The 23,878-nt window shown below is 39.0% G+C and overlaps 1 protein-coding gene and 1 pseudogene across 5 annotated transcripts in view; one reads left to right on the forward strand and one right to left on the reverse strand.

Annotated features, from left to right (window-relative positions):
• Positions 1–2,375, forward strand: part of LOC143657726 (ATP-dependent (S)-NAD(P)H-hydrate dehydratase pseudogene) — a 51,331-nt pseudogene extending 48,956 nt beyond the window's left edge.
• CACNA1D (calcium voltage-gated channel subunit alpha1 D) overlaps positions 1–23,878 on the reverse strand; it is a 413,019-nt gene that overhangs the window by 236,238 nt on the left and 152,903 nt on the right. The window lies entirely within an intron of this gene.

Consider the following 23,878-nt stretch of genomic DNA (forward strand, 5'->3'; position numbering starts at 1 on the left):
CTAGGGTAACCATCCAGAAACCTATAACCTCCAGATGGGTCCCTGGACCAGATAAGAACTGAAATGCAGAGGCGCCGGCCCTTCCAGAGCATCAACTTGTTCCATCCCTCTATCCCATATTATCAATAACCCCTTTCAACATAAAAAAGTTAGAATGGGTATAGCCCAAATACCTCTAAAAAAGTGGGAAAAAGATAAAAGGTGATGGTGGACTTATACAGAGAAGGTAGGGTTTAACAAATGAGTATGATTGCTGAATCATTATATTGATAGCTCTTTTAGTCTCCAGTATCTCTGTGCAGCTATAAGTAAAAACCTAAATTTGTGGAACTATAACCCATACCAAACTCTGAAATCTATTCTACAACTAATTGTTTTGATGTAGCTTGAAATGTATTGTTTTTTTAATATATATATGTTATTTTTCACAAAAAGAAAAAGTAAATTATGATAATAAATTTATAGAAAATAAAATTTAAAAAGATACTTGACTGTATTTGTATCTATATTGTCTATATATTCTGAATTCAACATATATTACCTTAAAATATTTTAAGCTACTGTGAAAATAATAATACAGGAGGAGCTGCCTCCACTCTTTTGCCTCAGGAGAACCTAATATATAAATAAGTGAAAGATTCCTTTCCTTGGAAAACTACTTAACATTCAATTTACACATAGCTTTTATCAGGAACACACCAGTGGTATTAAAAAAAAAGGACACATAGTTAACATTAAAATTTGACCATCCCAAACTTATTTACTGCCTTCAGCCTTATGGGCTGATCTGTAGTGCCTTCAAGAACATTTAATGGAGTAGTGGTGGAGGGGCAACATGGGGAGAGCAGCCAACCCAGAAGGAGCGTCCGATGGTTGCAGGTCAACACTTGGGAGGTTTAGGCCTGCGTCAGCCACAGGTTTCCAGCCTATAGGCTAGTTTTTTGTTTGTTTGTTTGTTTTGTTTTGTTTTGTTTGCATGGGCAGGCACTGGGAATTGAACCTGGGTCTCGGGCACGGCAGGTCAGAAATCTGCCACTGAGCCACCATCGTACCACCCTACAGGCTAATTTTTGAAAGAGCATTTTCACTACATAAAGAACATTGGATAGAGGATATGGAAAATAGTTTTCAGTTGCTCTTCTAGTTTGCTAGCTGCCAGAATGCGATATACCAGAAACGGAATGGCTTTTAAAAAGAGGAGTTTTATAAGTTACAAGTTTACAGTTCTAAGGCTGTGAAAATGTCCAAGTTAAGGCATCCAGGGAAAGATACCTTGGTTCAAGAAGTTCGATGAAGTTTAGGGTTTCTCTCTCAGCTGGAAGGACACATGAGGAAGTTTGCTAGCTTTCTCTCCTGGTTTCTTGTTTCACAGAGCTCCCCAAGGGGCATTTTCCATCTTCATCTCCAAAGGTCTCTGGCTACATGGGCTCTAAAGCTTTTTCCAAAATGGTTCGCTCTTAAAAGGCTCCAGTAAGAAAACCCCACCTTGAATGGGTAGAGACACATCTCCATGGAAACCATCTAATCAAAAGTTACCACCCACAATTGAGTGGGTCACATCTGCGTGGATAATCAAAAAGCTCCCACTCAGCAATATTGAATGAGGATAAAAGGACATGGCTTTTCTGGGGTACACAACAGATTCAAATCAGCACAATTGGCAAGAAATATATTATACCTCCTCTAACTACCAAAAAGCACAAAGGACAAGATGGAAGAATAGGGACAGGTGGAGGCTGTCAAGAGTACATCAGAGCCCCATATTTTGCAGCAGTCTCAGCTCTCAAAGTGGATGATTTATCTCATGTGTTCTATACCAAGGAGGCCATACCCATGATTAGGTCACACAGCCTGAAATAGACTGTTCAATGAGTACTGGCATTTTAGAAAAACCAAAGGCCAAGGGTCACCCTGTTGTCACTGATGTGGATGGATTGTGGATTGCTCGGCCATTCTTACTCCCAACTACATGGAGTTCAGCAGATTCTATGAAGCTGTGCTTAGACATATTATAGACAATAATGATAATCAGGGATCTGTCTCGAGACTCAGCAAAGCCCTAGGGAATCTGACACCTGTCCAGAAAGGATAGAGATTTGATTTCAGATGGTCAAAAGATGATCATGTGTACTCGAGAAGGAGGCAATCACAGGTGTGCTGGGCAAGAAGATCTGTCAGGCTCTCTGTTGTCCTGGTGCACTGGGCACGTCTTGCTGGACTGAGAAAACAAGCGGTTTAAATCTTCTGTTCTTGGTGTCTGCTCTCTCACAAGGCAATGCAACAGCCAAGCCTTTCAGAAGTAATAACACACCATGACCATCACTAACTTGATCGCTGAAGTTGAAACGGTACTCAAAAACCTTTCTGAAACCTGAGCCAAGTGCAAACGGGATAAAAACTGGCACCACTGGTAGAGGGAAACTGTATTTAAAATGGAAGAAATAGATATTTATGTACGTGATAAATTATTTAAATACTCCAGCAGCACAAGCTGGTTGGTAGTTTTTTTTAATCTAGAATAAACTTGTTAAGGTAGAGTCTTTTAAAGGATTTGGAATATAATAAATTTTTAGCTAAAACAATACATAGCCGGAGATGTTACAATGCAACTCTTAAAAGTATTCCTGAACTTTTCTTAGTTTCTCACCAATAACTGAGAAAAAATGAAGTGAAATCACATGAAAATGAAAAACTATTTTACTAGCTCAATTGAATTTCTTGACTTGCCCAAGATAAGTAGCTATTTTCAGTCTTTCTGTACTTTTTCTTCTCATTCTCTCCATTGATGCTCAATTTTTCTTTTAGTTATTGTGCAAGGAGTACTCTTACTGGCTATGCCTCTCAAAGGGATCAGTTGTTTTCATCTATCTATGTGGATAACAAGCTTTTGTGTGGGCTTTTTAAAAATTGATTTCCACCAAGGGATTTGGCATTCTTTTTTCAGCTCATTTTGTTTTTTAAAAGGTAATTAGCTTGAAAATGTCTGGGAAGAAATACTAAGCATTAGTTGTTTTGGTTAACTTACTGAAGTACTTCAGAATAAAGTAATAAATGTGACCTTGGAAATTATTTGAGAGGCAATATGGGAACATCAGAATAAGGAAACTTAATCTGACACTGACACTTAAAGTGGACTGGTGGTCCATTTCAGACCGAAAGGCTGCCTGAAATGCTGTCTGAAATTCCTCTCAGATCTTACACTTTGTTTTCCATTTCTGAGTGCACATAAGTACATGATGTGGCCAACAAGCATCAGTAAAATAAATATGACTTTAAAGTATATCAGTGGGATGGTTGCAGTCCCATTGTTTCTCATGTGGTCAGATCATCATATTATCTTGGAAAAAAAGCAGACTAAGTTAAACTTGACCATGCTGTTCTTGCTCATCTGGAAGACTTCAAGCTTACTCTATCTGGCGTGGTGATAGTACTGAGGACACCCAGGAAGAAACACTAAATGGCATTATTACACCTACTTATGAAACAAGGTAGCAGTGTTCATCTGCTGTGAAAGTGGGTCTGTACTCAGAAATATTTACAATCTATAAAGAAAGTGATTTCTGAAATTTTAGTAATTGGGAATGTTTTACTGTACCTCACTTAGCTCAGTTGTTTTGTATGGACGATTTTCTTATGCTGTCTGTTTTTTAAAATGGTCTGACATTTATTTTCTAGGGCTATTCTCCAATGTGATTTGGTACCTAATGCATGCACCTGTGTGTACTTTTTTATATTTTTAGTAATGCTTTTCTACAAAAAATGTGAAACCTGTATAGTTCAATTAAAAATACTTTTACACTCAATGATTAATGTTTTGGATGATTCAAACTCTCTCACCATACACTGATTTTTACTTTCTTTAAAACTAGGCATCAATTTTAGGACTAAAAAAAATTGCTACTCTTATTTCACATTTAACTTTAGAAGCTTTACTATCTACATATGAACCTCTCTGGAAAAGCTGGCAATGGATTATTTTTTTTTTCCTTTGAGGAATTAACATCTGAACCCTGGTAAATATCTTTTTAAACTATTTTTATTGAGAAACATCCACATATGTACAGTCCAACCCTATTAAACAATCAGTGGCTCATGATATCATCACACAGGTGTGTATTCTTCACCATGATCATTTTTAGAACATTTCTGTCACTCAAAACGAAATAAAAAGAAAAAAAACAGAACTCATACATGCCACACCCCTTACTCCTCCCTCTCACTGACCCACAGAATTTCAATCTACCCAATTTTTACCCTTTATCTCCTTCTATTATTTATTTATTTTTTATCTTTATTTTTTTTAATTCATCTGTCCATACCCTGGATAAAAGAAGCACCAGACACAAGGTTTTCAAAGTCACATGGTCACACTGTAAAAGCTATATAGTAAATCAAGTCTTCTTCAAGAATGAAGGCTACTGGAACATAATTCAACAGTTTCAAGGACTTCCCTTTAGACACTTCAATACACCATAAACTAAAAAGAGATACTTATATAATGTGTAAGAATAACTTCCAGGATAATCTCCCTCCTCTGAAATCTCTCAGCCACTGAAACTTTATTTTGTCCCATTTTTCTCTTCCCCCTTTTGGTCAAGAATGCTTTCTCATTCCCATGAGGCCAGCTTCCAGCTCATCCCCGGGAGTCAGGCAGCCACATTACCAGGGAGATTTACATCCCTGGAAGTCAGGTCCCACATAGGAAAGAGGGCAGTGAGTCTACCTGCTAAGTGGTTTAGAGAAAGAGAGGTCACATCTGAACAACAAAAGAGGCTCCCTGGAGGTGACTCTTAGGCACGATTATCAGTGGGCTTAGCCTCTCCTCTGCAGGAGTACGCTTCAGAGGGGCAAACCCCAAGATTGAGAGTTCAGCCTATTGAATCGGTTGTCCCCACTACTTGTAAGAGTATCAGCAATTCCCCAGTTGGGGAAGTTTAATATCCCTCCTTTCTCCCCAGTCTCCCAAGGGAACTTTGCAAATATTTCTTTACTCTCTGCCTAAATCACTCTGGGATATATCAGGACATCACACTAATATGTAGTTCTGTTCAAGATTCAATGTAATTACAGTTGAACCCTGGTAAATATTAAAAGAAAAAGAGCTGATTTATTTAAATATAGACTTGTGTATTTCTTTCTAAATTAGTTAGAAACCACCTTTCAACCCTCTTAAGTGAGAACACTGTCAGATACTACGGAGGATAAAAATAAGTGAGCCTGTATACACATGAAATTTATGTTTTTCACAATGCATACCAATAATGTTACAAGTAAGTAAATTAAAGAATAACCTTGAAACATGGCCAGTCTTTACATAGGAAATAAAAATAGCAAAAGCACATAACACACACAAAGAACAACATTTAATGGTATAAACTTTCTCAGCTGTTGCAAGTTAAGTACATTTGGACTCATTTTTGCTAAATTCTGGTTCTACATCTGAGTGCCCAAGACCAGCCTGAGTGTTTTAGGGGACAAAGACACCGCATATATTTTTTCTTCTTTTAACATATGAGCAGTGGCAGAAAAAAATGAAGAAACATGAAGTTCTTTGTTCTTTTGTCCACCTTAAGAGTCTGACTCCTTCTGAGTCAGATTTGAGGTCAAATCTAAGAGTAGATAATAGTTCTTAGGGAACAATTTTACCCTAAAATAACGCCCGTGGATTACAGAAAGAAGTGATGACCGCCCGTTTAGAGAGTGAACACAATGAGGCCCAGAAAGGCCCCCCAGACGGCGTGGCTGTTCAGTCAGAGGCTACGCCAAGCCCCAGGCTCTCAGCATCCAGGTCTATGCATGTCCCTCGCCACCAGCTGCACTCCAACCTTTCTTGATTAACTAAAAGTTCAATCATTTTCTCATCCAGCTAGTCCCAAGGGCTGACTGCATAAATCCTCTGAAATAAGACTTGGGTTTCATGTAGGAGCAGTACAAGAATAAAAGGGAAATGCAGGCCCAAATTTAGTATAATAGGTCAAATAAGGCTTTTCCTCAAACCCCCTTCAATAAAATGTAATCCAAAAACAACGTTGAAATCTATGAGGGAACCAGAAGCTAACACCTATTAATTGCTTATTAGTTATTAATTATTAATGTTTAATATTGAAATTTTACTTCCATTACTCTTACTGTCAGCAGAGTAATTTCCAATCAGAATTTGATGAGAGAGGAGCTATTAGGACAAAATATCCTGACAGTTCTCTAGAAAAAAGTATCCCTAAATAAGAGGAAATAATAAATATCAAACTGCCAGAAAGAGACAATGCTGGAAGAAAATAATAGTAATTGTTGATTACCGAGCACCACCTTTCCCAGACTTAGAGCTTCACATTAAGGCCCCCAACGCACTGAAAGCAAACTTGTGAATCTGACATAAGCCACTGGTGCTACACTCATGTCGAAGGAAGAGAAACAGCGGCCCCTGTGCACTCTACATAGGGCTGCCAGAATTCATGAAATCACCTGGGCAACTTGTATTCCTTGGCTGGTTAGCAGCATAAGAGCTAGCACTAGATTGTCGGTATTTTTTTATTGAAGAAACGAGAAAGGAGTTAAAAATATGAAGTCCAGAATGACAGCAACATTTCCAGCAACAGCCAGCAGTAGAGGCTCCTCTCCTTTGGTCAAAAAGGAGACTCCAAACAGGCAGAGTGTAGCAGAGCCACAGTAGAGTTCAGGATTTTGGATTCCAAGAGATATGTAATCAACTCCAGCTCCACCACTTCTGGTGCTATAATCTTGAGCAAATAAATGCTCAGACCTCTGTGCTTCCATTTTCTCATCTATAGCATGCATGAGCTGCTCTCTTTAAACTGCAACTATTCTTTCTTTTTTTCCCAATTTATCAACTTCCAACATAATTCATAATTTATTTAGTTATTCTGTTTATGGTTTATAATCTGTCTCACCTGCAGAATGCAAATTCCAAAATGGCAGTCTTATTCACTGCTGTCTTTTCAATCCTCAAACAGTATTTGCCACAGAGTGGGTACTCAAATACCTGTTGAATGAATGAGAAGGGAAAAAAAAACACCGAACACTCTAAAATGGGGGCAAAAGATTTTATCTGTCTGCCGCGATGGCTCAGTGGTAGAATTCTTGCCTGTGATGCCGGAGACCAGGTTCAATTCCCGGAGCCGGTCCACGCCAAAAAAAAAAAAAAAAAATTATCTATCTGAAGGCTAAGAACTGGGCCACATGATTTGTTTGAGTTCCTCTGAGTTCTAAGGTCCATTAAATAAGATAGCAAACCTGGAATTTTCTTGAAAAGTGGAAAAAGAGAAGATAAAAATGTACAATTACAGAATATCTAAATGTGTCCAGTGCTTTCTTTATTATACCATTTAAATGATTTTCACAACCATCTGAGAGGCAGTTTAGAATTATCATTACTCGGTTTACTACAAGTGTGTTTTCCCCAATGTGACGCAGTAAGAAAATGACGATGAGAAAGTCATTACTTAGGGCTCCCATCTCCCAGGAGCATTTCTCCTTACACTGGAGTTCTTTCTCCTCAAACTTCCAGGCACACATACCACACTCTTGTACACACATGGCAGAGGTTATTATTTCAGAGTGAGAAAGCAGCAGTGCCCAAAGGGTAGAGGACCATGCTGAAAATCACGTGGTGAGCTTGTTTCATGGCTGGGGTTGGAAGCCAGGTGCCTAGTCCAAATCTCCTTCCTCACTGCTGTATGGCCTTCTCTCCTCTCTGCCAGAAGAGATGTGTTTCTGTAGTGCACATGCTACTAAGGCTCTTGGTGCCCATGGATCTTGGCCCCATTCTCCACATTCTTTTTGTATCTAAAGAAACAAGTGGTTAAAAGGCCTTCTTTCTTCAATGATAACAAAACCCTATAACTGAAAAGAAACCCCAGGAGACCAAGAAGGCTTATATTCTTGTCAGCCTGGGCTGCTGACAACAGGTACCACCATTTAATAATACATTTTACCAAACATTGCCTCCTGCCCATCCCATCTGTAGAATCCTCCCTATGGGCACATACCAAAAAATGCCTTTAGAGTTAAATGAGCACGTGTCCTGCCTCCACAATTAGATTGTAAACTCCTTGAAGGCAGGAACCATGAGAAACACTTTGAGAGTAAGAATTCAGATTCTTTCTCTGAATCTCCCTTGCTACAATTTCAACTCCATTTTAAACAAACGGAACCATGGCAAGCAGGTGTCACTGGAAGCCAGAGTCACAATGGAATTGATGGCTGAAGGCAGGCAAGCAAGGGTCCAAGACAACAGTGGGTCTACCCTGAGTCAGTGGGTTATACCATGAAAAACAGCTGCAGGCACTGGATAGCTCCTAGGGCCAGCTGAGGACTTAGAACAATCTGAAGGTTCTTCCTGCTCCTCAGGGGGCTCCACCATAATCCAGGATTTCAGATATGACTCCATACTGTGGGGGACTCTAGAGGGGTGTTCTAGTTTGCTAGCTGCCGGAATGCAATATACCAGAAACGGAACGGCTTTTAACAAGGGGAATTTAATGAGTTGCTAGTTTACAGATCTAAGGCCGAGAAAATGTCCCAATTAAAACAAGTCTATAGAAATGTCCAATCAAAGGCATCTGGGGAAAGATACCTTGGTTCAAGAAGGCCGATGAAGTTCAGGGTTTCTCTCTCATCTGGAAAGGCACATGGCGAACGCAGTCAGGGCTTCTCTCTCGGCTGGAAGGGCACATGGCAGACACGGCGTCATCTGCTAGCTTACTCTCCTGGCTTCTGGTTTCATGAAGCTCCCCGGGAGGCATTTCCCTTCTTCATCTCCAAAGGTCGCTGGCTGGTGGACTCTCTGCTTTGTAGTGTTGCAGCATTCTCTGCTCTCTCTGAATCTCTCATTCTCCAAAATGTTTCCTCTTTTATAGGACTTCAGAAACTAATCAAGACCCACTCAGATGGGTGGAGACATGTCATCCCCTAATCCAGTTTAACAACCGTTCTTAACTAAATCTCATCAAACAGGGAGATGATCCCATCACAGTCCCAAATACACAGTATTGAATAGAGACTATTCTACCTTTAAGAAATGGGATCCATATTAAAACATGGCTTTTCTTAGGGGGCATACTTCCCTTCAAACCAGCACAAGGGGTGAGGTGGGAAGGACTATCCTTTTCTTCACACCTTGGTTCAAATTCAGGTGTGTTCACCCCTTTTCTTCCAAATAAGGAGGAAGGATTAAGCCCAGGATCCAAATACTGGCTCAGAAAATACAGCAGATTTTTAGTATTCACCTCAAATCCCTTCAAACCTCTATTCCTTGTGTCCTCCTATGGCTGTGTCCTTTGCATTCTACAGTGAGAAGGAGGTTGAGGGGGAGCAAGTTGAGCTGGCTGTCATGCTTATAACTATTAACTCAAAGATGGACCGAAACTAAAAAGTTTAAACTCCTTATTAAACAGCTACTATATAGTAATTGTATTAAACTAATACACCATTTTAACAGTTAAACAATTAGCTTCACTAAACTACACAAGCAGTGAACAACTTGGAAGAAATACAAATTGAAACTTGAGGAAAGAAATCAACAGAAAAACAACAATAGGGCATTAAAGTTGCAAAGGAGTAAACTACCATGCATAATTCCAGATCAACAGAGAAATCGAAGATGACCTAATTTTCACAGTTTGGTTAGCCGGGAAAGAAATGATAAGAAAATCTCCGTGTCTCAAGGGACTTCATGCTTTGATCAGAAATATTCACGTCTTGGTCAAGGAGACAAAAAGAGCTTAGTAAAAGAGGATCTCCAGTATCCATGTCAACATCTAACACATAAACACACACACACACACACACACACACACACACACACGTTTGTGGGATGGCACTAGAAAGTAGAAAAGTAAGAAGGGTGCAATGAGACTGCTGTTCTCTTCTGCAGGAAAAGAATAGTAAAGACTAGCTCTCCTTTAGTTCCGTAAGGATACTTTCTGCCTCAAAGCTTTCACATCTTCCTTCTGTCTGGAGAATTCTGTCCCCAGAGACCCATGTGACCTGACTACCCTATCAGGTACTATGCTATCACCTCATTTTATTTCCTTCAAAAGGTTGGGTCCCTTTTTTTTTTTTTTTTTTAACTTTTTGGGGTCCCTTTTGAAGGGAGAAAAAATTTTCTTGGTTTACTTATTTACTCTCTGTCTTCCCCAGTAAAATGCAAGTTCCTAAATGGGGCCTACTCACCATGTATCTCCAGTACCAAGAACAATGCCTGCTACATAGTAAGTGCTCAGTAAACATTTCTTGAAGTGACTGGATTAACTAATGCGGAAAGCATGGCCTTACAAACCTGGGATTTGACTTCTCATCTTGAGTTAGGTCTCAGTAAGCCCAGAGGATTTAAGTGACTTTGTCCCCATTCACAAATAAAGCTTGAGGTAGCCACACTTTAGACCAGTTCTGGTTACTTGAAATACTTTAAAGTAATTATATGTCTTAACGTTCTTCTCCAAGTTCTGTCACTAATAGGAACCAGACTTCACACCTATGGATGAGGCCCCTCATGCTGAAGGGAGGCCCCCATTCCTGGGGCCTTTAAACATACTAAAAAGCACACACATTCCCTACCCCTCACATACTCCTAGTGAGACTTTTCCAGACCTGGTGGGTTCTGTCATTGAACTTACTTTCTGTCCTTCCTTCTTTTAAGACTCCACTTTACTTACATCTTTATTCAAACCTTCTAAGAAAAGCACCAGCTCCCTGAAGAACAGACTCCAACACCATCATGTCTAACCAAAGCTCTTGAAAAACTGGCTGGGATTATAGCTGAAACTACTGGTGATCCAGCTGCTGAGGCAGAATAGAAGGCCGTTCTCCATCGTGTGGCAGGCAAAGCATTTTCTTCTACCCACCTAACCGAGCTTAAAAAGAAGAAGTTCCAACTGTTTGGGTAGCCTCGGAGCACTATTTTTCTCATATTTCAAGGATGAAAAATAGCCACTGGCCTTTCCTCTCTCTCTTCTTTCCCTCCTTTGTTCTTCCTGACAATTCTGGCAATCGACACAGAGAGGGTACCATATCCTTATATAGATGGCTACAGTCAAACAATATTCTCATCACAATCAAATGTTCAAGTGCATTTGGGACTAAAGGGAGCACACTGGGCATGATGTATTTCTTCAAACTGTTTACCACTTACACAACTACCATGAGGGAGAAAAGCAGGAAGCATTTTGCAGAGTTACTCAATCTCACTTGTGCTATATTTATTCTTTTTTGCTTACCATTTAGGCCTGAAACAATTTCCAGAAAAGAAACATGGAAGCAAGAACCATCAACTGAAATTTGGGGGATACAAAGGTCCCTATTTCTCATCCCACCGCTATTCCTTCTTGGGAATATGATGTTTCAAAACTCTTTTCCTTTTCTATGCACAGGGACACAGATTCAAAACAGTGGCTTTCATTCAAATGAACTGCTTTTGGGTCACACCTGCTTCAATTCCTTCTCTTATCTTCATCTGTCTTAGTTTTTCCAGATCATGAGAAAGGCATAAATTTATTACTTCTGAACTAAATATTATAGTCACTTTTGAAAACTTCTAGCCCAAAAGTTTACCCCAAGATCTTACGCATAGCAACAATTCAATAAAATTTTGGCTGAATGAACCAAATGAACCTTACCCACACAGCAATTAGGCAAACGCTCCTCTAATAAAATACAAGTATTTTATTCCCTCCTCCTACCAATGAATTTGTTAGTTTCATTTCTTTCAGCTCATGAGAGAGCTGATGTGACATTACCTAAATCAGACTGTATCCCTCCTCTCCAAAAAAACTCTCAAATAGCTCCCCACGTAAATCAGAATAAAATTCAAAGTACTTAATGGAGCCTGGAAGGCCCTACACAATCCGGCCTTGCATAATTCTCTGCCCCAGCTCCTTCTACTCTCCCTTTCCTTACTTCATTCCAATCAAACACACACCATTGCTGTTTTCCCAAGACAACATGCACACTTCTATTTCAGGGCCTTGACTCTTGCTATCCCCAAATACACTTTCCCTGGATATCCATTAGGGTATGATCTCTCATTTCTTTAAGATCTCTGCTCAATTACCACTTCATCAAAGGAGCCTTTCCTGGCCACCCAATGTATACTAGTATTACCCTTCTCCTCTTCTCTCCCTCACTCTATTTGTCTCCCCCAACTAGAATGTAGGTTCCATCTATGTTCGTGTATGTGTGTGTGTGTTTACTGTCTATCTGTTTCCACTAGAATATAGTTGCACAAGAACAGGAACTCTGCCTGCTTAGTTAGCTGATCCTCTTTGGCAGTCAGATTAGAGACTGTCACACAGTGGGTAGGTGCTTGGTAACTCCTATTGAACTACTAAATGAATGAGTGCAGTGTAAAGAAGAATCAGGTATCCCTGAAAAGGAGCAGGAAGAAAAGAGGGTCTCCCATTCAACTTTGCATGAAATTGGTAATAAAACATGCTAAGTGGCATGGGGTCACAAGGTATACCTGATATCCAGGTATTAATAAGTTGACACCAAAACTAGGTCAACTGGTTATCTCCTTCAATCAACAAGCTTTTCCTGAATGCCTAAGAAGAACTGAGTTTTTCTATGCTTTGTGCAGTTCTCAAGGAAGAGGAAACATCCCTCTTGTCTTCAAAAGTTTATAATTTTAGAATTAAAAAGGTAACAAATTAGGGCAAATCAATACAGCACACAGTAGACACAGCAATACATACAGGATCTCAACACAGTCAATGAAGGCGCTCTGAAGGACATCTGTGAAGGTGGTATTAAAGGAAGATAAGGGGGCTCACGGAAAGAAGTGGAGTGTTTCAGACATAAAGAAAAACTACATGAAGAGCCACTTGTTTAGGGCAAGGGAACAGAGTGAAAATGATAGCATAGTGATACTAAGAGGGGTAGATCTAAGGGACACAGGAATAAGGAAGTATTATATATATATGGAAAGGGTTCAAAAGTCAGAGTCCAACGTCTTTACAAAATGTTCATTTCAATATATAAATGCTTATAGAAAACCTATATGCAAAATCCACAAAGAACAAGGAAGTAGAGCCTTATATACCTCATAGAGTGCAGAGAACAGTTCACAACATTTCCCACATGCTCAGCAGGTGCCTTGAATGCCTCTATATACTCCACACTTGCATCAACTCGTTAATCCCCTCAGCAGAGGAGGTTAGTATTATTATTATTTTATAGATGGGTAAACTAAGGCTCTGAGTGGTTACATGACCCAAGGTGATCCAGGTCTAGATGATGACACCAGGATTTAACATGAGCAATTTGGTCCAAAGCCCATACCCTCCACTAATACTCTGTACCACATCTCCAGACAGCAGACCTTTTAATGATGATAACCATATTTTGTGAATTAAAAATGAGGATATTCAAGACAAAAGATTTTTTCATTGCTTCTGAGTATGAGAGACAGTCTGGGAGATGGACCTTAAATGCCAAAGTAATAGGAATTCTGGGACACTTTATGGGCACGGAGGACCAAAAGGTTCTGAAATCACGTTTTCTCTATAAAACGTGGGTCATGTCTTGAACAGAAAAGTACAAAAAATAACAAGTGACAATCTTAAATATAGGAAGACTACACAGAAAGATCTCAACTAGGTAGTCAGGGAAGGCTGCCCTAAGAAGTAGCATATGAACTTAAACCCAAAGAAGCAGCATATAGTAGACACATGAAGAAATGGGGGGAGAACAATTGAGGAAGAGGGATCAGAATATAAAAAGGCCTGAGGTGGGGGGTGAAAGTCTGGTGGGCAACATGGAACCTGACTTCCAGGGATGAGCCTGGCCCTGGCACTGTGGGATCAACAATACCTTCGAGACCAAAAGGGGGAAAAGAAATGTAACAAAATAAGGTATCAGTGGCTAAGATAGTTCAAACAGTCTAGAGTCTATTTTGGAGGTTATCTTATACAAGCTTCAGTTAGAAATTGCTACTTACCATGTTGTGCCAAACCCCAATCAATATCATTCCTGTTAACCCTAAAAAAAACACCTAGGGCTCTATCAGAGATTATACAAAAAGTTTCACACACTAAGATTACTTCGGTCCCCAGTCTAGATAAGTTCTAAAACCCAGAGGGGACAGCCTCTCCAAGAACATCAACTAGTTCCATTCTATTGACAAAAAAAACCCTTTCCATCATGAAAAACTTAGAATGATCATAGCCCAAATATCCCTAAAGATTCGGAGAAAGATCAAAGGAGAAGGAGGTGTTACAACAGAGAAAAGAGGATATAATTAATAAGTATGACTGCTGAATCATTATATTGATATTTCTTTTTAGTCTCCAGTTTCTCGGAGCAGCTAGAAGGAAAAACTTGAAATTGTGGAACTGTAACTCATACCAAACTTTTAAACATGTTCTATAACTACTTGCTACAATGTATTTCAAAAGTCATTGCTTTTTATATTTATATATATGTTATATTTCATAATAAAAGATGTTAAAAAAAGTCTGAGATGGGAAGAAGCTTGACTCAATACAGGAACAGGGAAAAGGCTAAGGTGACAGAAGAGTCAGGAATAAGGAGCAGTGGCATAAGCTGAGGCTGGAAGGAAAGGTAAGGGTAGAACAATTAGCCCAGGTAAATCCCCTGGGATTCACCCAGGGCTGGGAAATTACTGGGCAAGTATAATGCAAAGGGCACAGAAGAAAAACATTAGGGAAGTGGTCTGCAAGGGCTTGAAAAGATAAGACTGTAAAATGGCTAAGGAAGTCTGCAAGGATTACAAATGACGGAGAGCAATTGTCTGGAGGCAATGCCACACAGGCAAGCTAGAAGGGGGCAGTACAGGCAATAGTGGGTAGGGAGATGCCGAGTCAGAGGTTAAACGCTGGAATGGTTATTCATGATTATGAGCTCCAAGGTATGAGAATGGGGAGGGGGGTGGGTAGGGGAAGCAGAAGGGCCATACAAATGAGAGGCTAGAGTGCTGGACGGGACCATTCACACAGTTTAGCCAAAATAGTGGATAAGAAAGTTACAAGCTAGTTGCAAGGGTCATTGGTGAACCAAGGGGACATTCTGGGCAATCTACTACATACAAGGGAAACCAAATAAGACTGAATTCAGACTACTCAACTGGCACTATGGAGGTGAGAAGGCAATGATATAATATACTTAAGGTCCTGAAAGACAAAGACTTCCAGCCAAGAATTCTGTACCCAGCCAAATTGTCCTTCAAAACTCGGGATGAGATTAAAATTTTCACAAACGAACAATCCTGAAAGAATCTGTCAACAGCAGACCAGCCCTAAAAAAAATACTAAAGGCAGTTCTGTCAGTTGAAAAAAAAACGACAGGAGAGGGAGGACTGGAAGAGTGCACAGAATTGAAGAATACCAGTAAAGGCAACTTAAAGTATAAAAAGAGATAGAGGGAAAAGAATATATAGATATTGACAAAGCAAAATCCAAAGGATAAGACAGTGGATTCAAGAAATGCTTTTATAATAATAACTTTGAATGTTAATGGACAAAACTCACCTATTAAAAGATACAGACTGGCAGAACGGATTAAGAAATATAATCCAGATATACGCTGCTTACAAGAGACTCATCTTACATAAGGATACAAATAGATTGAAAGCGAAAGGATGGAAAAAGACGTTCCACACAAGTTATAACCAAAAGAAAGCAGGAGTAGCTATACTAATACTGGACAAAATAGACTTTAAATGTAAAAACATCATAAGAGACAAAGAAGGACACTATATATTAATAAAAGGGACAATTCACCAAGAAGAAATAAGATCATAGATGTTTATGCTCCCAATCAAGAAGTTCCAAGTACATGAGACAGACACTGGGAAAATTGAAGGGACTGTTAGATGTTTTAACAATAATAGTAGGAAACTTCAATGCACCATTCCCCTCTATAGTTAAACAACCAGACAGAGGATCAGCAAGGAAATAGAGAAGGTAAACTACTTGAGGCAGAGGCGGGCCAAGATGGCAGCTTAGCAATGTGCGCGCTTTAGTTCGCCTCCAGAAAAATTACTAAATAACCAGAAACAGTACAGAACAGTTCCCGGAGCCACGAAAGTGACTGGACACACAGTGTGCCCCAGTCTGGACCAGCTGGACCGGCTGCAAGCCTCCAGAACAGTGAGTTCCCCAAGCTGCGGTGCCCGGCGCCCCTCCCCCACAGGCGGCTTTCCGGAGGGAAAGGAAAGAGACTCTAACAGTGCCAGGGACTGAGTCCAACCAAACACCAATTGTGGCATTAATAAACAAATTCTGACTACTAAAAATAGGCCTCCAGCTCAGGAGAAACTGGTCAAGGCAGAGGTCGCTTATTGGGCTAACTGAAAAAGAGGAAAGGGGATGAAACAGGTTTTTGTGGCTGTTTCCACAGAGGCTTGGCTGCCTCTGGATTCAGTGGTGGGACTACTCGGGCTGCAAATGTCCCAGGAATAGGCAGAAACAGACTGCTTTCAGGGCTATATTCCACGTGTGCCTTCCCCAAGGGAGGGGTAACGCCCAACTTAGGTGGAATCCCTCTCTCAAGGAATTCAGACCCCAGGGCTCGGCAATTTGAAGCCATTAAAACCAGCCTATAACCTCTCCTCTGTCTCCACCATGCCCCCAGCAGGGAGAGCCTTCCAAAGTTAAAGGAGCCACAACATCTTTCACTGGTGGGACCCACAGACAGTCAAGCGCCACATACTGGGCAGCATAAGAAAAACAGAGCCCAGAGACTTCACAGGAAAGTCTTTCAACCTACTGGGTCTCACCCTCAGGGAAAACTGATGCAGGTGACTCCTTCCCCCTGATAGGAGGCCAGTTTAGTCCGGGAAAACCCGGCTTGACTCTGTAATACCTATGTAGACCCTCCTAAGGGTGAGGAGGGAAAAGGCACCTTACAAGCAGGACAAGAAACAAGAAAACAAGAACTGAAAAATTACCCTCTGTTAAACAAAACTTAAGCTAGAGACCCAGAAAAAGCTGAACTGAAAGTCAAAGAACAGGTAGACAACAAACTCATCTAGCAAGAAAACCCTAGGTAAGTTAAGTGAAAGCAATCTCCAGAATAAACTAATTAAGGTAATTAAATGTCCAGACGCCAGCAAAAAATAACAAATCACACCAGGAAAATTGAAGATATGGCCCAGTCAAAGGAAAAAACCAATAGTTCAAATGAGATACAAGAGCTGAAACAACTAATTCAGAATATATGAACAGAAATGGAAAACCTCATCAAAAACCAAATCAATGAATTGAGGGAGGACATGAAGAAGGCAAGGAATGAACAAAAAGAAGAAATGGAAAGTATGAAAAAACAAATCACAGAACTTATGGGAATGAAAGATACAGTAGAAGGGATAAAAAAACAGTGGAAACCTACAATGGTAGATTTCAAGAGACAGAGGTTAGGATTAGTGAACTGGAGGATGGAACATCTGAAATCCAAAAAGAAACAGAAACTATAGGGAAAAGAATGGAAAAATATGAGCAGGGACTCAGGGAATAGAATGATAATATGAAGCTCACAAATATACGTGCTATGGGTGTCCCGGAATGAGAAGAGAAGGGAAAAGGAGGAGAAAAACTAATGGAAGGAATTATCACTGAAAATTTCCCAACTCCTATGAAAGACCTAAAATTACAGATCCAAGAAGTGCAGTGCACCCCAAAGAGAATAGATTCAAATAGACATTCTCCAAGACACTTACTAGTAGTCACAATGTCAGAGGTCAAAAGAAAGAGAGGATCTTGAAAGCAGCAAGAGAAAAACAATCCATCACATACAAGGGAAACCCAATAAGACGACGTGTAGATTTCTCAGGAGAAACCATGGAGGCAAGAAGACAGTGGGATGATATATTTAAATTACTAAAAGAGAAAAACTGCCAACCAAGAATTCTATATCCAGCAAAATTGTCCTTCAAAAATGAGGGAGAAATTAAAACATTTTCAGGCAAAAAATCACTGAGAGAATTTGTGACAAAGAGACCAGCTCTGCAAGAAACACTAAAGGGAGCACTAGAGTCAGATACGAAAAGACAGAAGAGAGAGGTTTGGAGAAGAGTGCAGAAAGAAGGAAAATTAGATATGACATATAAAATACAAAAGGCAAAATGGTAGAGGAAAGTACTACCCAAACAGTAATAACACTAAATGTTAATGGACTGAACTCCCAAATCAAAAGACACAGACTGGCAGAATGGATTAAAAAACAGGATCCTTCTATATGCTGTCTACAGGAAACACATCTTAGAGCCAAAGATAAACATAGGTTGAAGGTGAAAGGTTGGGAAAAGATATTTCATGCAAATAACAACCATAAAAGAGCAGAAGTAGCTATACTAATATCCAAAAATTAGACTTCAAATGTAAAACAGTTAAAAGAGACAAAGAAGGACACTATATACTAATAAAAGGAACAATTAAACAAGAAGACATAACAATCATAAATATTTACGCACCGAACCAGAATGCCCCAAAATACGTGAGGCAAACACTGCAAATACTGAAATGGGAAATAGACACATCTACCATAATAGTTGGAGACTTCAATTCACCACTCTCATCAATGGACAGAACATCTAGACAGAGGATAATAAAGAAACAGAGAACTTGAATATTACAAATAAATGAGCTAGACTTAACAGATATTTATAGGACATTACACCCCACAACAACAGGATACACCTTTATCTCAAGTGCTCATGGATCATTCTCAAAGATAGACCATATGCTGGGTCACAAAGTAAGTCTCAACAAATTTAAAAAGATTGAAATCATACACAACAATTTCTCAGATCATAAAGGAATGAAGTTGGAAATCAATAATGGGCAGAGTGCCAGAAAATTCACAAATATGTGGAGGCTCAACAACACACTCGTAAACAACCAGTGAGTCAAGGAAGAAATTACAAGAGAAATCAGTAAATATCTCGAGGCGAATGAAAATGAAAACACAACATATCAAAACTTATGGGATGCAGCAAAGGCAGTGCTAAGAGGGAAATTTATTGCCCTAAATGCCTATATCAAAAAAGAAGAATGGGCAAAAATTCGGGAAATAATTGTCCACTTGGAAGAACAGGAGAAAGAACAGCAAACTAACCCCAAAGCAAGCAAAAGGAAAGAAATAACAAAGATTAGAGCAGAAATAAATGAAACTGAAAACATGAAAACAATTGAGAAAATCAATAAGACCAGAAGTTGGTTCTATGAGAAAATCAATAAGATTGATGGGCCCTTAGCAAGACTGACAAAAAGAAGGAGAGGACTCAAATAAATAAGATCAGAAATGGAAGAGACATAACCACTGACCTCACAGAAATAAAGGAGGTAATAACAGGATACTATAAACAACTTTATGCTAATAAATACAACAATGTAGATGAAATGGACAAGTTCCTAGAAAGGCATGAACAGCCAACTTTGACTCAGGAAGAAATAGATGACCTCAACAAACCAATCACAAGTAAAGAAATTGAATCAGTCATTCAAAAGCTTCCTAAAAAGAAAAGTCCAGGACCAGATGGCTTCACATGTGAATTCTACCAAACATTCCAGAAAGAATTAGTACCAACCCTGCTCAAACTCTTCAAAAAAAACTGAAGTGGAGGGAAAGCTACCTAATTCATTCTATGAAGCCAACAACACCCTCATACCAAAACCAGGCAAAGATATTACAAAAAAAGAAAACTACAGACCAATCTCTCTAATGAATATAGATGCAAAAATCCTCAATAAAATTCTAGCAAATCGAATCCAACAACACATTAAAAGAATTATACATCATGACCAAGTAGCATTCATCCCAGGTATGCAAGAATGGTTCAACATAAGAAAATCAATTAATGTAATACACCATATCAACAAATCAAAGCAGAAAAATCACATGATCATCTCAATTGATGCAGAGAAGGCATTTGACAAGATTCAACATCCTTTCCTGTTGAAAACACTTCAAAGGATAGGAATACAAGGGAATTTCCTTAAAATGTTAAAGGGAATATATGAAAAACCCACAGCTAATATCATCCTCAATGGGGAAAAACTGAAAACTTACCCCTAAGATCAGGAACAAGACAAGGATGTCCATTATCACCACTGTTATTCAACATCATGTTGGAAGTTCTAGCCAGAGCAATTAGGCAAGAAAAAGAAATACAAGGCATCAAAATTGGAAAGGAAGAAGTAAAACTATCACTGTTTGCAGATGTAATGATACTATATGTTGAAAACCCTGAAAAATCCACAGCAAAACTACTAGAGCTAATAAACAAGTACAGCAAAGTGGCAGGTTACAAGATCAACATTCAAAAATCTGTAGTGTTTCTATACACTAGTAATGAACAATCTGAGGGGGAATCAAGAAACGAATTCCATTTACAATTGCAACTAAAAGAATAAAATACTTAGGAATAAATTTAACTAAAGAAACAAAAGACCTATACAAAGAAAACTACAAGAAACTGTTAAAAGAAATCACAGAAGACCTAAATAAATGGAAGGGCATACCGTGTTCATGGATTGGAAGACTAAATATAGTTAAGATGTCAGTTCTACCTAAATTGATTTACAGATTCAACGCAATACCAGTCAAAATCCCAACAACTTACTTTTCAGTAATAGAAAAACCAATAAGCAAATTTATCTGGAAGGGCAGGGTGCCCCGAATTGCTAAAAGTATCTTGAGGAAAAAAAACGAAGCTGGAGGTCTCACGTTGCCTGACTTTAAGACACATCATGGAGCCACGGTAGTCAAAAAAGCATGGTACTGGCATAAAGATAGATATATTGACCAATGGAATCGAATAGAGTGCTCAGATATAGACCCTCTCATCTATGGACATTTGATCTTTGATAAAGCAGTCAAGCCAACTCAACTGGGACAGAACAGTCTCTTCAATAAATGGTGCCTAGAGAACTGGATATCCATATGCAAAAGAATGAAAGAGGACTCGTATCTCACACCCCATACAAAAGTTAACTCAAAATGGATCAAAGATCTAAACATTAGGTCTAAGACCATAAAACAGTTAGAGGAAAATGTAGGGAGATATCTTATGAATCTTATAATTGGAGGCGGTTTTATGGACTTTACACCTAAAGCAAGAGCACTGAAGAGAGAAATAAATAAATGGGACTCCTCAAAATTAAACACTTTAGTACATCAAAGAACTTCATCAAGAAAGTAAAAAGACAGCCTACACAATAGGAGACAATATTTGGAAATGACATATCAGATAAAGGTCTAGTATCCAGAATTTATAAAGAGATTGTTCAACTCAACAACAAAAATACAGCCAATCCAGTTACAAAATGGGAAAAAGACTTAAAAAGACACTTCTCAGAAGAGGAAATACAAATGGCCAAAAGGCACAGGAAGAGATGCTCAATGTCCCTGGCCATCAGAGAAATGCAAATCAAAACCACAATGAGATGTCATCTCACACCCACCAGAATGGCCATTATCAACAAAACAGAAAGTGACAGGTGCTAGAGAGGATGTGGAGAAAGAGGCACACTTATTCACTGTTGGTGGGAATGTCAAATGGTGTAAGCACCGTAGAAGGCAGTTTGGCGGTTCCTCAAAAAGATGAATATTGAATTGCCATATGACCCAGCAATACCATTGCTAGGTATCTACTCAGAGGACTTAAGGGCAAAGACACAAACTGACATTTTCACACCCGTGTTTATAGCAGCATTATTTACAATTGCAAGGAGATGGAAACAGCCAAAATGTCCATCAACAGACAAGTGGCTGTTGTATATGTGGTATATACATACGATGGAATATTATGCAGCTCTAAGACAGAATAAACTTAGGAAGTATGTAACAACATGGATGGACCTAGAGAACATTATGCTGAGTGAGACTAGCCAAAAACTAAAGGAGAAATACTGTATGGTCTCACTGATATGAACTGACATTAGTGAATAAACTTGGAATATGTCATTGGTAACAGAGACCATCAGGGGATAGAAATATGGTAAGATAGTGGGTAACTGGAGCTGAAGGGATACAGACTGTGCAACAGGACTGGATACAAAAACTCAGAAATGGACAGCACAATACTACCTAAATGTAATGTAATTATGTTAAAACACTGAATGAAGCTGCATGTGAGAATGATAGAGGGAGGAGGGCTGGGGACATAAACGAAATCAGAAAGAAAGATAGATGTTATAGATCGAGATGGTATAATCTAGGAATGCCTAGAGTATATAATAATAGTGAAATGTACAATGTACAAATTTCAAAAATGTTTTGGCATGAGGAAGAACAAAGGAATGTCATTATTGTAGGGTGCTGAAAACAGATGATAATTAATACTTTAAAATGTCACCTTATGTGTGAGACTAAAGCAAAAAACGTTTATTTGTTACAAAATTTAGATTTTGACTAGAGCATTTCCTAATATAACTCATGTCGATAGTTTGATTGAATGTCATAAGTACTTGGAATCTCAGGTAGCACATCAGATTTTGTTGGTTTGTCCAGAGTGATCCTCCGATGAATCCCAGAATGATTTGATCAGTACCTGGAAAAGTATTTGCAAGCCCCCTTCAGGGAATGGTGAGAGTGGGGAGAAATTCAACTTCTCCAAGTTGAATTCTTGATATTCTCACAAGCAGTGTGGACAACCAAAGCTATAGCCTGAGCCCCCAGTCTTGGGGTTTGTTCACATGAAACTCAACCCCAGAAAGGATAGGTCAAGTCTACTTAAAATTTAGGCCTAAGAGTCACCCCCAAGAGAGCCTCTTTTGTTGCTCAGATGTGGCCCCTCTCTCCAGCCAACACAACGAGCAATCTCACTACCCTCCCCCTCTCTGCATGGGACATGACTTCTAAGGGTGTGGACCTTCTTGGCAACGTGGGACAGAGATCCTGGAATGAGCTGAGACTCAGCATCAAGGGACTGAGAAAACCCCTAGAATGAGCTGAGAATTAACATCAAGGGATTGAGAGAAATTTCTCACCCAAAAGGGGGAAGAGTAAAATGAGACAAAGTGTCAATGGCTGAGAGATTCCAAACAGAGTCGAGAGGTTATCCTGGAGGTTATTCTTATGCATTAAGTAGATATCACCTTGTTGTCCAAGATGTAGTGGAGAGGCTGGAGGGAATTGCCTGAAAATGTAGTGCTGTGTTCCAGTAACCACGTTTCTTGATGATGATTGAACAATGATATAGCTTTCACAATGAGACTCTGTGAATGTGAAAACCTTATGTCTGATGCTCCCTTTAGCTATAGTCCCTTTAGCTACTATATCAACAGAAGAGTAGAACATATGGAATAAAAATAAATAATAGGGAGAACAAATGTTAAAATAAATTCAGTTTGAAATAGTGGTAAATGAAAGTGAGGGGTAAGGGGTATGGTATGTATAGTCTTTTTTTCTCTATTATCATTTTATTTCTTTTTCTGTTGTCTTTTTATTTCTTTTTCTAAATCGAGGCAAATGTACTAAGAAATTATGAATATGCAACTATGTGATGATATTAAGAATTACTGATTGTATATGTAGAATGGAATGATATCTAAATGTTTTGTTTGTTAATTTTTTTTAATTAATAAAAAAAGTTAAAAAAAAAAAAACTTGATAACTGAATTAGACGTAATAGACATATATAGGTCATTACACCCCAAAACACCAGGATATACATTCTCCTCTAGTGCTCATGGAACATTCTCCAGGATAATCATACCCTGAGGCACAAAGCAGGGCTTTATAAAATCAAAAACATCAAAATTTTTCAAAGCACCTTCTCTGATCACATGTTATGAAGCTGGATATCAATAACAACCAAAGAATAAGAACTTTCACGAATATATGGCGATTGAATAACACGCTCTTAAACAACCAGTGGGTCAAAGAAGAAATTGCAAAAGAAATC

The sequence above is a fragment of the Tamandua tetradactyla genome, chromosome 15, assembly GCF_023851605.1.
Source record: "Tamandua tetradactyla isolate mTamTet1 chromosome 15, mTamTet1.pri, whole genome shotgun sequence".
Classification (NCBI taxonomy): Eukaryota; Metazoa; Chordata; class Mammalia; order Pilosa; family Myrmecophagidae; genus Tamandua; species Tamandua tetradactyla.